General features: G+C 39.1%; 1 protein-coding gene across 3 annotated transcripts in view; it reads left to right on the top strand.

Moving 5' to 3' along the window:
• sfl (N-deacetylase and N-sulfotransferase sfl) overlaps positions 1–15550 on the top strand; it is a 601701-nt gene that overhangs the window by 472484 nt on the left and 113667 nt on the right. For 2 of the 3 annotated variants that reach the window (XM_065231784.1, XM_065231785.1), the window contains exon 2: positions 11852–12400. The gene's annotated coding sequence lies outside the window, so the exon portion shown is untranslated. Of the gene's footprint in view, positions 1–11851; positions 12405–15550 lie in introns of all 3 variants that reach the window. The other variant, XM_065231786.1, reaches the window with a different exon arrangement.

Below are 15550 nucleotides of genomic sequence, written 5' to 3'. Positions count from 1 at the left end.
TTTCGATGCCTGTACCATTTTTGCATTGGTATAATTGTGTGGCAAGTCCAATCATACTTCTATGCCCAGGGAAGTCGAGAAATTTTCCAACCCGAAAAATTCCTAGACCGGACCGGGAATTGAACCCAGCCACCTCCAGCATGGTCTTGCTTTGTAGCTGCGCGTTTACCGACTGAGCTAAGGGAGGCATTGCTGCTTCCCGAATACAGTCATCAGATAGTAGTTAGTAGACGAAACTAGTCAAAGTGGCATTCCCCTCCGATCTTCAGGCGTGTGCGAATAGGAAAGATGTAATTGTGTAACATTTTGCACACTCATCGCCATATTCAGACCCACACGCCACCAACGACCACACAAAATGCTTTCCAGAGTTGTAATCTTGAAACCAAACTTGGAAGCAAGGGTGCAAGTGATTTTGATCGATTCTCTTCATCGACTCTCTGTTTCGTTAATAACTCGACGGCAAACACATTCATTGATACGTTTGTTGTTCTGGATGATAGAAGAACATAGCAGAAATAGTGAGAAATATGTTAGTGAAGCCATGGACATCAAAAGAGGAAGTCGGTGAAGAGAATTGACTTTCACCCCTCTGTTTCTAAGCCCCTTAACTCAGTCGTCGTCACAGCAATGAAAACTAGCATCGCACCGCTTTTGGTTCTTGGGTTATACTTGCTGGTTGCAATTTTGCTGTTCGACATTTTCGAAGGACCACAAAAAAAACATGAAATTAAACTATTTTCTGGGGATGCCTAAAGGTCCAATTATTCGATTAACGAATAATCGTAAAGATTTTTCCAGCTATTCGATTAAATATTTATCGAATTTTCAATTATTCGATCGCGTAACGTCTGACGTGAAACAGGATTCGCCGAAAAAAGTGTTTAGCTACTTTCTGCTAAAGACTAAGATTTACCAACGTGTTGAGAGAAGGACTTTAATGAGAAAAACTAAAAAGGGCAGGAGCTTTAGCTGAGTGGGCACTGATATTCTGCGGCCTTCCAACCTGTCGCAGACACCAGTTCAACCCCTGTCCAGCAGCAGACGGGCCGAGACTCTTGCGAATGCCCAATCATTGAACCGAAGTATATGGGATTGTCCGGTCCGATTTGCAGAGCCAGCTGCTTTTAGCCTGTACTACCATTGCCACCAAGATTTTCCAAAAGATTTAAATTGCTGAACATGTCCCAACTAAAATTCCTATTTAATGTTCTTTTCAGGGCAATCATAGTCATAGTCATACTATAAACAGAGAGAATCCCGCTCAAATTCCTATTCCTACACAAAACACAAGCTCCTGCTGCAGTTAACAAATAACATTTATTATATACACTACCGATCATAAGATTAAGGACACCCCCAAAAAACCATGCAAATATGTTGTGTTTAATGATGTCTCATTTCACGTTCAATTTTCGATCTCCAAAGGTTATTTGAATGGTATGAATGGTATAGCATAAGTGTTCTACTACTACTTTTATTTCAAAATTTGGCCAACCCAATTCTGAGAAAATCAGTCACGATTCTTCAGAGTAAATTTTGAAAAATATTGTAACTTTGTGTGAACTTTTAGCACACAAAATTTGAAAATTATATTGAACAATTTGCCTACGAGGAAAGTTCCATTCAATACCTTTCACATGATCTAAAGAGAACGAAAATTGGACGTAACATGACAGAGATAAGAACATAACAAATTTGTCATGTTTTTTTGGGGGTGTCCTTAAACTTATGATCGGGAGTGTACATAAGACCACGTAGTCCTACGTCACCATAGCGTACAACCCCATAGGGCTGTCCATTGTAGTTTTTTCTGACGTTCTTGGGACTCTTAACATCTGACCTGAAGTCTAAAAATTTATCTGAAGCTTTTCGAACTTCCCTCAATTTTCCACAGTTATCCGAATGTTCATGGAACTGTCATGAAAACATCAAAATATTCCTTGCTCTCTGAAATTTCCTAAAGATCTTTGAATTTACCTGTAGTTTTCAGAAGTTTCATGAAGGTCTTGTAAATTTCCTGGAATATTCTTGAAGTTAATGGAACTGTCGTTAAGTTCTCTGATATGTTCCACGAAAATAAAATGTATAAAAACCGACGAACGAATATGTATACATTCACATGCTAAAATATTTTGAAATTTTCGGATTATGCTTTCTCGTGTAAATTTAGCATGCTAGAGTCAATATACAATTGAGGGTGTTAGTGACTTTGATCGATTCGCTTTATCGACTTTCTTTTTTGATAGCCACAGTTTTATAAACAGATTTTGCGTTATTTCTGCCACATAGTTTGATAAAGGAGGTTCTCATCTAGCATCCAGAATGGCACACGAATCATGGAATGTGTTTGCAGCTGCACCCCTTTCCTTCTAACCCCCTCAATTGTTTTTTTTGTAATTCGGTGGAATTGGTGCTCAGCACGGTAGCATTGGTGCTCAGCACGGAAAACAAGATCGACGGAAAAAATAAACAGAAGAATAAAAAAAAAGTAATTGATTATCTAAAATTCCGTAATGCTTGATTTACGTAAGGCGACCCAAATAAAGTCAAACTATTTGTGTCCGATGGGTGCCAATTTTATATCAAATTAACACTTCGAACATGATGCCTCCGGTAAAATGTGTAACGGCAAACATTCAATGTTTGAAAAACCATAGCTCAGCCATTTATAAACAAATTTTAAATCTATTGATGCCATTTGAAACTACATTCTTTAAAGATTTATTCGCAACAGATGGTTAAAATCAATTGATTTTTTTTTAACTAGTTCGTTTATTTGGGAGGCTCAATCGCGTTAGCTTTACGGAGCCGATAGTTCATTGTTCTTTGTTTGTAACAAAATTCACTTAATTCTATGTCTAGTAGGAGTTGGGCCGAATACTCGCGGCTTACTCGAGGTTAGAGAGGTACATTGTCGAAGGATAGGATCAGGGGAGGAGTTTGGGGGTAAGGTTTCGTTGTCTCATCAGAGCGTTGTCGCCAGTATGAATGGTAGTGCGGTTGTAGTTACGCCTGGAGTTCGACCGGCTATGGTGACCAGTAGGCGACGATGAGACTCATCGAGACGGGGGGACAAGACAAACAAAAACTAATAAAGAGAGACAAAAGACAAAGGAATTAAATTCTTATACTAGAAATTTGAAGAAACACATAAACCGACTGCATATACCAGATATCGCGAGTTCCCAACACGTCTCTGATAGGAACATAGGGTTGTCTTCCTTGGGCCTCAAGGGTATTCAAAAGTGGCTCTCTGGCGGCGTCATTATCCGTACATTGCCAAACTGCGTGATCGATGTCATCGTAACCGTTTCCACACCGACAGATGTTGCTGTCTACGAGGTTTATTCTATTGAGATGAGCATCTAGCGAGTAGTGGTTGGACATAAGTCTACTCATCACGCGAATGAAATCACGACTTAAGTCCAAGCCTTTAAACCACGCTCTCGAAGAAACATTAGGAATAATTGAATGTAACCACCGTCCAAGATTTCCATTGTCCCAATTGGTTTGCCAACTCGAAAGGGTACTCTGACGCACTAAATGGTCAAATTCATCGTGTGAAATTTTCCTGTCATAAAATTCGCCTTCCTGCGCGCCCACCTTTGCGAGAGAGTCCGCCTTCTCATTGCCTGGGATTGAGCAATGTGAGGGGACCCATACAAAGGTAATCATATATGATATTTCGACCAGTACACTCATCTGCTCCCTTACCTTTGAAAGGAAATAAGATGAGTGCCTACTTGGTTTCATCGACCGAATAGCCTCAATCGAACTGAGACTATCCGAGAAGATGAAGTAATGGTCTGCGGGCATGTTGGAAATCATCCCCAATGCGAAGTTGATTGCTGCCAGCTCAGCAACAAAAACGGAACAAGGTTCCTGGAGTTTGCGGAAGGCGCTAAAGTTTTCATTGAAGACACCGAAGCCAGTGGATCCACTGAGACGAGACCCGTCTGTAAAATATCTGTTTACGCAATTGACGTGTTGGTACTTTTCAGTAAAAATACGCGGGATAGTAATAGTTCGAAGTTGATCTGGAATCCCGTTAATCACTTGTTTCATGGACAGATCATATTCAATTGAGGTACTGCGATTGGTGAAGTGAGCACGGTCTGGAGTATAACAAGGAAGACACATATCCGACGATATGTAGTGGTGGTAGATTCTCATAAATCGAGATTGTGTGTTCAGTCCAAGAATTTCTTCAAAATTTGCAATTATAAGTGTGTTCGTCACTCCGCATTTGATTAGTATTCTGAGAGAGAGCTCCCAGAAACGGTTTTGGAGGGGGGTTACTCCTGCCAGAACCTCGAGACTCATGTTATGCGTTGAGTGCATACAGCCAAGAGCAATACGCAGACAACGATATTGAATTAGTTCCAATTTTATTAGGTGACATTTTCTTGCCGAGAGAAAGCAGAAAGAGCCGTACTCTAGAACAGAGAGAATAGTTGTTTTATAAAGCGTTATGAGGTCTCCCCCACCATGGAGATGAGGATGAGAACCCCACCATGTGCCGCAAATTGAACGGAGAAAGTTGATCCTCTGTTGACATTTTTGTTTCAAATACGTAATATGGGTATTCCAAGTGCACTTTGAATCAAACCAGACCCCAAGGTACTTGAAAGACAATGATTGAGTAATGTTTCTGCCCAAAAGATTAAGATGCATTTGGGCTGGGTACCGCTTTCGAGTAAACACTACCAGTTCAGTTTTCTGCGGCGAGAATTCGATCCCTAGATTCCTAGCCCAAAAAGACAAGTTATCTAAGGAACTTTGCAATGGTCCTTGCAAGTCCACGGCATGTGGACCTCTTATGGAAACCACACCGTCATCTGCAAGTTGTCTTAGCGTGCATTGTTCTGCCAAACAGTTGTCGATATCTTTGACATAAAAGTTATAAAGAAGAGGGCTGAGACATGAGCCTTGGGGCAGGCCCATTTAGCTAATTCTGGAAGTTGTCAGTTGTCCAAGGGAAAAGTTCATTTGCTTTTCTGACAACAAATTGTACAAGAAATTATTTAAAATTCCGGAAAGTCCACATCTGTGCAGATTGTCTGACAGAATTTCAATGGAAACTGAATCAAAAGCCCCCTTAATGTCCAAGAATACTGAAGCCAATTGCTCCTTGTGCGCAAAGGCCAGTTGAATATCTGTGGAAAGCAGCGCTAGACAATCGTTTGTTCCTTTGCTCTTGCGGAACCCAAACTGTGTATTTGATAGCAAGTTATTTGATTCGACCCAGTGATCGAGTCTCGGAAGGATCATTTTCTCCAACAATTTCCTAATGCACGAAAGCATTGCAATCGTACGGTATGAGTTATGGTCAGACGCTGGTGTGCCAGGTTTTCGAATGGCTATTACTTTGACCTGTCTCCATTCAGGCGGTATAATGTTGTTTTCTAGTAAGGAATTGAATAAGTCTAGCAAGCGTCTCTTAGCGATATCTGGGAGATTTTTCAGAAGATTGAATTTAATCATATCGCTTCCCGGTGAGGAGTTGTTCGATGAAAGAAGAGCCATAGAGAATTCCAGCATTGTGAATGGTCTATCCAGAGAGTTACCGCTCGGAGACGCTTCTCGAAGAATGTGTTGTGCTGGAACTGAGTCCGGACAGACCTTTTTAGCGAAATCGAATATCCATCGGTTGGAGTATTCTTCACTCTCATTAGAAGATGAGCGGTTACGCATGTTGCGAGCCACCCTCCACAAGGTGTTCATTGAGGTTTCTCGTGAGAGTCCCTCGACGAAATTGCGCCAATAACCGCGTTTTTTTGCTTTGATTAATTGTTTCAGCTTTGTTTCAAGCTTTGAATATTCCTCGAAGTATGTGGAGGTTTTGTGTCTACGAAAAGCTTTGAAAGCATCAGATTTTTCTACATACAATTTTGTGTATTCTTCGTCCCATCCAGGTGTGGCTGGTCTCCTTTTGAAGGGCGCACTTGGAACTTTTCTTTTTTGTGCTTCCAGTGAACTTTTGTAAATTAAATCGGCGAGGAATTGATATTCTTCCAATGGTGGAAGCGTATCTATTGATTCGGCACCGATTGTCACCGCCGTTGCATATTTATGCCAATCTATGTTCCTTGTAAGATCAAATGGAACTCGAGATGGTTCTGCAGAGTGAGGGGCACACTTAATTGAAATGATGATTGGCAAATGATCGCTACCATGGGGATCATTGATAACCTTCCACAGACAATCCAATGATAGCGATCTTGAACACAGAGATAGGTCGAGTCGGCTTTCTCGAGCCGGAGGTTTTGCTATACGTGTCGCTTCACCAGTGTTCAAAATAGTCAAGTTGAAATCGTCGCATAAATCGTAGAAAATAGCCGCTCTATTGTCATCATATAGATCGCCCACCCAGTACCATGAGAGTTCATATCACCCAGAATTAATACTGGGGATGGAAGAATCGAAACTAGATTCCAGAGTTGACTACGGCTAATGGAGGTTCTTGGTGGAACATAAACTGAAGCTATGCAAAGGTCTTTGTTCTTCACATTTATTTGGCAAGCGACGATTTCGACGCCTGATAGAGCAGGAAGGGAAGTTTTGTAGAAAGGGTAGCACTTTTTGATCCCTAAAAGTACTCCTCGATAAGAATCATCTCTATCCAGGCGTATAACGTTAAAATCGTGGAAGTTGAGTTCTTTATCGGAAGAAAGCCATGTTTCACAGAGAGCAAATATATCATAATCAGAATTGTGAAGTAAAAATTTGAACGAGTCTAGTTTAGGCACTAGACTACGGCAGTTCCACTGTAGCACAGTGATCATATCTTCAACCTCGTTCGACGAATTATCCATCGAAAGATATGATTGATGCAAGGAGGGGCCATGAAACAGTCAATTGCTTAAGATATGATTCTAATGTTGGAAGCAAGGCAGAAACTAAGCTTCTAAGAGGGTCTTGTATGTTGAACATATTTAATATGAATTCCACAATGTCCGAAAAAGCTAGCAAACCTCGTTCGGACTTGGATTTCTTTTGAGAAGTTTGAGGAGCAGCTTTATTATTTTTCTTATCTTTTTTTGGGCAATGGTGGAAAATTCCTGCTGCATCCAGGGATTGGTTCAGCAGGAGCCTTCGGTTTCGTTTTTTCATCCCCATTACCCTGGGAATTTGCCAATCTTCTGGAGGTGACTTTTGTTTTCTTACGGCGCACTTTCGGGGAGGGGCATTTTCTTTTTGAGGATCCGTCCATTTTTGAAGGTGCGTGTACCACCGTAGAATCACCTTCATCGGATGAGTCAGAGTCCGATTCTTCAGCTGACAAAATCGAAAATTGGTTTGCATCTTGGACGGCTGATGCAGCCTTCAACATTTGAGCATATGTCTGCTTGGAGCGTCCAGAGATTGAACGCTGCACTTTATCGGAGTGCTGCTTGTACATCGGGCACTCCTGCAAAGGGTGAGGATTCTCGCCACAATAAGCGCATTTTACTGATTCTTTGTGGCAAGAATCCTCTTTGTGGTTTTCACCACATTTGCCACAACGAGTTTTGTTGCCGCAATGGCTGGCCGAGTGTCCCAGCCTTTTGCAGTTGGTACAATTGTATACCCTCTGTACAAACAGCCGCACCGGAAAAAAAACACCATCAATTTTAACAAAGTTTGGGAGAACCGAGCCTGCGAAAGTCACGCGAAACGAGTCTGAATGCCGATAAACTTTTTTACCGTCTAGCAAAGATGCTGAATGCAGTTGCCTTACATCCAGTATCTTCACTAGCGCGGTAGCGAATGTGGAGTTTTTAAAACTTCCCGAGGCACGTTTCAAGTCCTCGACAGTCAGACTCGCGTCGGAGACCACGCCTTCTATCTCCACATCTCGAGAAGGGATGTAGAGTATAACAGTATAACAGTAACAGTATAACACTCAACACTAAAAAGCTCGTGTTAAGCAATTTTATTTGCCACATCATAAGTCGGTGCTTCTACCCGCAGTTTGTTGAATCTTTCCTTGTGTACCAAGATTCCCGGATACTTCCGCAGCAAATCTCTCGTAATGTCGAGAGTTTTCAAAGGTTTATTTTTGGGCCGAAAAAAGACAACCCATGGTCCTTTCGAAGACGGTGGGTAGTATCTGGTTCGCGCAACGTAGGCATCCGAAGACGCCATAAGTGTTGCGCAGAAGCGGTGCACAACCGCTTAAAAATGAAAAAAAAAAACTTAAGAATAACTTTCACCAATTAATTTGCTTAACTACTAGTTGTTAATATTTCGTTGCCATGCAACCATACAAAAAAAAAAATTATCAAAAAAAAAAAAATTATATAAAAAAAAAATTAACTTTTTACTAATTGCAAAAATGCCCCACCCTATTAGGGAGAGCACACTGCCACAAGGCAACTTTGCTATACAATAGCAAGGCAATCGAAAAAACTATTCTATTATACTTATGCCGTTTGCTACTGCTTGCTTGCAGCTGCAGGTGGCGATACAATGGAGACGTCGATAACTGCGATACAATGGAGACGTCGTGATGATGGTGATCTTTCACCGGGATGGGTAGAGATGGACACTCGAAATAAACGGGATCGCCGAATTTCGGTGCTTCCGAGACACGCGCGCTTATCACCTGGACACTGCACTGTGATGCGAAAAAAACCACGCGGGTGGAAAAAAATCACAACTAATACTTTATGTCGTGTGAGAGACCGGGACCGTGTTAACCGACTCAGCGCTCGATACGGAATGATTGAAAAATTGCGGAGCAATGATTTTCCAATCATTGCCAATTGCCGTTACACATTTTACCGGAGTGTTAACACAGAAACTTTTTGTTTTGTTACATTTGTAGTTGACATTGTTTTCAAACGATTTTTTTTATCACGATGGGTGGAGCAATATTTGTTTACCTTCAGGAGCGCAGAAGATGGCCCAAATAGAATCAAACTGTTTATTTATTTGAAACTGATGGGTGCAGATTTTTTTTTTTTCATAGCATTTGTTCTAGAAGTTGAAATATATTAATTCCATATGTAAGGGTGCTGCTGATTATACCTATGTTATGTTGAGTATATCTCATCAATTGGGCGATATTACATTGCACGATGTACACAGAAATCGCGAACAAGTTTACATCCATGGATGTAATATTGTATGTCCTTTTTGAAATTGGATCCAGATAACGTACATCAGTATGAATAAAAGCAGTTGATCGATATTATTTTTTTTTCAGTGTAGGGAACTTTGAATATAAGCTCATTTAGCATCCCCTCATCATTGTATTCTAGCAAATCAAGATTTTTTATTTAAATCTGAGATCTTGAAAATATACATTATTTGAAGTTAAAACCTCTCAAAATTCAAGAATGCGAAAATTTGTAATTTATAAAAAAAAATCACAATTCCAGTACGCTCGTAAATCGATAATTTGTTGCGATGTGCCTGGTTAATTTTCCAAACTGAGCAGCTCCAATAGCAAAATACGCAAAATAGCGAAAAAACAAAAACTTTTTAATCAACTATTTTTGGTGATGGACTAGCCCAAAAGTGGCTAAAATTCACCTTAACAATAAAAACACTATTGCCTTATGGGGTGGTCATTCTACTTCAATGGTTGTTTTGCTGTAAATTTCTAGCTACTGTATCATTTTTCGTAGAGCTGAGTATTCCCTAAGGGCATATTAGGATATTTCATCGCTTCACATCGCCATCGCTAGGTTTGAATCGTAATATAACAATGAGTGATGTGTCGCGATAAGAGGAGCCCGGTGGTCTTTGAGTGACCCTTTTTGCTTACTAAGCAGAAGATCGTGGGTACAATCGCAGCCTTCTTTGCACTACCCAAGCAACGCACATGTTCTATAACAGTTTATATTATACAAAGGTAGTAAATTGATTTTGGTTGTATGACAGTTTACTCAATATCATTCTCTAAATTTGTGTTACTTGAGTATAGAGTCCGTTAGCGTTGCATTGCTTTCGCTAGTGTTACAACGAGCCCTCCTGTAAACTTTTCATCCAAGGGAAACGTTTGCAAGTCATAGTGAGTGAGTTTTTGCTATCTTTTCCATAATTGAACTTTAATCTAACTTAGGCTTGATCTTCTCTTCCTAATTCTCACTTTAACATCTACACAAGTAACTTCTCCAATTATTGTTAGTTAATTTTTTAGTCATTTCAGTTAGTTTATTAGCTGGTTAATCATCTAGCCATATACAGTGCCTTCCCGTTTTTGGCAGCACGAGCTATTTTTATTCTTTACTTGCAATAAAATTTAACGATCACTAAATTATATTTATGAAAGTTCTTAAGAGATCAGAGATGGCTGGTAATGTATTACAAATCATCCAGAGCATTGGTAACAAAAAACTGGAGAAACAAAATACTAATGAAAAGTACTGTAGTTATTATTATTTTTTGTTTCCCTTGATTTGTTTTCCGTCGATCTTGTGTTCGGTGCTGAACACCAATGCTACCGACGCCAGGGAGGCAGCTCCACCACCTGGACCCTACCTATCGATCCATCAACTCATGAACCGGGGATCAACGGCTCTACTTCCGCTCCGAAGGAAGGCGTGATCAGAGATGTTATGCCGGCGGCGCCGACTGGGATTGAACCCAGGCCTGTTGGGTTGAGAGGCAATCACGCTTACTACTACACCAGCGGCGCCGCTTGTGTAGTTATTAAATTTGTTGGCTAGCGAGTGAGCTTGCTGCCTATTTAGTTGAGCAAATCAACGCCAAATGATGATTCGTTTTTACTTTACGAATTACTTACGAATTCCATGAAACTCCGCATAATTGTTCAGGCAGGGGCAGGGGCATTGACCCGGGTTGTGCTGGAATTCGACCATTTGATTCTCGGCTTATTTTTGAATGGCGTGTTGGATATTTTCCAATAAATCATAGCACGTCTGAGGCAAAGTTGTAGGAAACCTCGATTACTTTTTCAGAAAAAAATACACACTGAAAAAATAAAATAATATTTGTCAAAAAAAAAAGCAAAAAACTGTTAAAAACTACAAAAGCAAAAAAGTACATTTTGGGTATTTAGTTCATTTGTTAAAAATCAAAAAGAGACATCGTTTTTCAAACAATGCTAGAAAGCAGTCAATAGTGAAAATATGATCTATTTAAATCACTGTGCAACGGGAATGTCTGGTTTGTAAATTTGATGTAAATATCATCGACAAAATTTGTGTGAACTATTAACTACGTCTCTCGTTAATCAAACCAATTAAAAAAAATAACTTTACTTCCTTCCTCCCTATTTTTATTCGAGTTTACAAACTGAATTTTACGTAAACAATCAGATCAATTGAATTTTCATCCCTTCTGGCAAAGCTTTTGTGCAACTTTCGCAAACTTCGTCCAGTTCTGCATTTTCACTGTCTCACTTCCATTTTCTAGAAATAAAAGTTGTTTATTTGCACTTTTGCAAACAAGCACCGCTCAACTCCCGCATAGCCACGCATATTTATGGCACTTTTCCTTCGTTGTCCATTGTCGTCGTATCTAGTAGGGATTGTCGTCCTGCTTTTTTTTCCGTTACCTTCCACTGAGTTGCTGCCTTTCAATACCTTCTGTCCACAAAATAACAAGCAGCAGCTGTTTCCTGATTTCCCTGAGCAACTGAAAAAAAACGAGTACTGAAACTAAGCTGACAGGACGAAATAATTGTAAAAGCACAAGTTTTGTTCAAAGCAACTCGTTGGTAGGGTGCGTTGCCCTATGTTGGTAGCCCTTTTCGTGTTCTTCAGTTTGTTTTACAAATAACCAAAGCTGAAACAAGAGTATGTCCAATTTCGAAGCCGTTCCTCTAAACAATCCCCTGTCAGAGTCCGCTACCACCCTACTGATGCTTTTCATTTCTGCTTCACTTTTATTTCAGAATAAAAACTTGTCGAAAATGGACGAAATAAATTGGCAAAAAATGACCAACTCAGAAGCGACAACGGCACTACCAACGGCAGCAACAACGGGAAAAGTTTGACCGGAAAACCGGCGAATCAAATAGCTGAGAACAACGGAGAAAAGTGTGTGTTTTGTTTATTTCCACTCGGTGAGAATTGTCTCACAGGGTCTGTCAAAAGAAAGTGACGGTTCAAAAAAAAACGGCATTTGGAGCTAGAAAACAGACCATGGTATTCTGGTGAAAGGAAAAGAAGAGAAAAAAATACAGAAGAAAGTTGTGAACTTTTAAAACATAAACACCGTACCGAGAGAGAGAGAGAGAGACAGAGAGAGAACAAAAAGAATGGACGAGGCGGATAACTGCACTGTTTGACACGGTGAAGTTACGGTTCACGGTTCGAAGAGGCGAATACTGCGACAAGGATAAAGTTTTTCCGGTTCAATTTGCCTGAGCTGTTTTCTAAACACACCCCACGGGATTTTTGTTTTGTTTCCGTTTGCTCGCACTGTCACAAACACGAAAGAGGTGAGTTTCGGGTGATTTGATTGTTTCCGGTTTTTTCTCTCTATGTGAGTGGAACAAGTGAGTTTGGGAACTTATGCTAAGTTGGGTTTCTGCACGGGTAGGTCCAGTTTCTGTGTAATCCTACGAAATCCGTTGGCATGGGGTGCTTTCTTTCGTTTCTAAGACTAATTGGATTGCAGATATTTTCTTTTTTGATTAATATAATTGTGGTGAAAACATTAATTCTCACACTACTAATCACTCCACTTTGTCTTTTTCGGTCGAATACCCATTAGGCCATTTGTGATACGATCTGTTATAATATGATCTTGTCGCTTTAACCCAAGCTGGAAGTATGTTAGTTGGTTATCAGATGCTTCAAACTTTTGAAAATGGGAAGCATTTTAACAGGTTTCAGCAAATATATTACATCATATTATATAGAACACTCTTTGCTTTCCCATAAATCACGTAAACGTGCTGTTCGGTACGTCAGAAAAGGTAACAAACTAGCTTTTGATAACGTCGAGAGAGAAGAGAATGGCGATTCACAACTCCACTCTAGATCAATATTATTAAAATGGCGATAGGGGATCCATTCGCAATGCCTTTTTGATTTTTTTTTAAATAACTTAATGCTCTACCGGAAAAAAATCGTTAATGGAAATTGAAAAAATTAAAAATGCTATCTCTAGCAACTTCTAGAAATATTTGTAAAAGTTGCTAGAAATACGGTTAAATACGGATTTTATTAAATATGGTGTTGGGCTTACTGCTGCTGCATCATCTGCATTACATCCGAGGTGTCATCACCATTTGTTCGGCGTCGCTCGCCATTGCACACAACTTTCGCTTCTTCCTCGTGGAAGATGGAAAGTTTAGTGTTTTCTTCCCAAGAAAAAGAACCCTCACACGCGATTAATATTCGCCACTTCTATACTGCGAAAGATTTAAACGGTGGTACCAACACACGATCAAGGTGTCGTAGAGGTTTTCAGTGATATTAATTGGTTCAATGGCGATTCTATTGAATACCTATATGTCGCTGTTCTGGAAAGATATTTGTTCGTAGATGTTTGTTGTTATGTAAGAAGCTCGCAGGGCTGGTAGCGAGTCACTATTTAGTGACTTGGTCCCTTTTTTCAAGCCAGTCACTAAAAAGCCTCTTTTTTTAAGGTCAAGTCACTAAAGTCACTTTTTCTTGTAATCAGTCACTATTTTCAACTTTTTTAGCGTGAATTTCTTTCAAGATTGATCATTCTTTGCTTTGTGACGTTTAATCGTCGTTCTCTATCTACAGGGTGTCTAATCATTTTTCTTAAAAAGGCACCTGAGTTTTCCAGGTTTTTCCAGAATTTTAACGGATAAATTTCAGGTTTATAATAAGAAAGCTATTTTTTAAATTTAATGTTAAAATATGCTTTTTTTGGTAGATCAAAAACAACAGCAATTTACCCACACGTTTTTATGACATGGCAATCAGTTTTAAAGAAACAAATTTACAATCAAATCCATTGAGTGTTGAAGTTTAACACTTTCTTAGTTTCTCACTTAATAAATTTAAAAATAAACTTACTTAATTTAAGTAAGTCCAAGATCTTAAATTAATCAATATCTTGAAGTTTCTTATTCCATGTACAAGTTCAAGATATTGAACATTTTCAAAGTGCCAGAATCAAGGAAAAATGATTAATTTCAAGTTCGTAATTAATTTTATGAAAGATTAGAGATCTTCAGTGCAGCCCAATTAACTTCACAACAATTGTAGGAACTTTTGATAAGTTCTGAGTAATGAAAAAAAAAATGCTGAGAATTTCAGTGAAGCGCCATAAAAAATTGCGGGAACATAAGGGAGGTTAATACGCTGAAAGTATGAGAAACTTACTGGAAGCTTTAAGAACCTTAAAGCGGTTTTTTTAGCATCCGAAAACTTCCAGGAACTTTTGTGAAGTTCCTAGAATCTCAGAGAACTTCACAGGTGTCAAGCGAATTTGAAAAATATAGAAAATATGACTTCTATTAACTTCTAAGAAGTTCTAAGTACCTCAAAAAAACTAGATCTAGAGATCTTTGGGGAATTTCAGATCTTAAGAGCAGTTTCCGTAGCTTTAGTCCAGACTTTTGGAGCAGTTTAAAGATCTTTAATCGTAAATTTTGAAAAATTCAGGATAATTTCATGATCTTCTGAAAAAAACCGAGAAACCTTAAGATGTTCCGATTCAGAGATGTACAGATACCTTCAGAGAAATTATGAAAACTTCAGAAATATTTCAGGAGCATCACTGAAGTCCAGAGAATTTCAGGGAAATTGAAATGTGTTTACGGGAATTCCATTTATTTCCGAGCAGAATCGATATCTTCAATAGAATTGAGAGATGTAGGGAAGCTCCGAGAACATCAAGACATATCAGATAATCAAAAGGAAGTTCAAATAATTTCAAGGAAATTGTAGAAACCTTAAAGAAATTTCGAGAAACTCAGAGAATTCCGTAAAGTTCCGCAAAGCTCCGAGAGAATTTCTGAAACGTGATAAAAATTGAACATCCGGAAAACGTTAGAGTATTTTAAGGGTGTTATATCATGGAGATTTCAAGAACTTAAAAAATGCGGAAATTTAGCTTAGTTCATTAGAGAACATCAACAAAATTCTATTAATTTAAAAAAATGCGAGAACTTTTAGCATGCCTCAAGGAAATCCAGAGAACTTCTAATAAATTTAGATATTTTTAGATGGTATCATGATATTCAACGAAGTTCCGAGTACTTCGAGTCAGTGCTGCAAAATCTCGACAATATACGGTGATATTGACAATTCTGCTTTGGTCACTCATTTGAGCTAACAGTCATAGTCAAGGCAAACCATGTAAATTGTCAATGACAATGCTGTCAGTGACGAACATGTGTAGATTTTTATATTAACTAAATTTGTAACGAAATTAAATGACTTGAGCAACACAATAACATAGAGCCTTTAACGTGAACAAGAATCTACGACCTGACCTACTTGGATAACAATAATGTGACACAGAATGTACGAAATTACAGCTTTTGTTACCAGGTGAATCTTTGTCATTGACGAAAAAATGAATGAGATTTTGACGAAAGTTTTTTTGAGGATCAAGTCTGTCAGTGACTAGGTGACGAACAATTTTGTCAATATCGCGTGAAAGT

Source organism: Ochlerotatus camptorhynchus, unplaced genomic scaffold (genome assembly GCF_037179485.1).
Source record: "Ochlerotatus camptorhynchus isolate MF236.1 unplaced genomic scaffold, CSIRO-AGI_Acam_v1.1 ptg000361l, whole genome shotgun sequence".
In the NCBI taxonomy this organism is placed as follows: domain Eukaryota; kingdom Metazoa; phylum Arthropoda; class Insecta; order Diptera; family Culicidae; genus Ochlerotatus; species Ochlerotatus camptorhynchus.
Note: the sequence above shows the minus strand (reverse complement) of the source record. Positions and strands in the feature narration are given on the sequence as shown.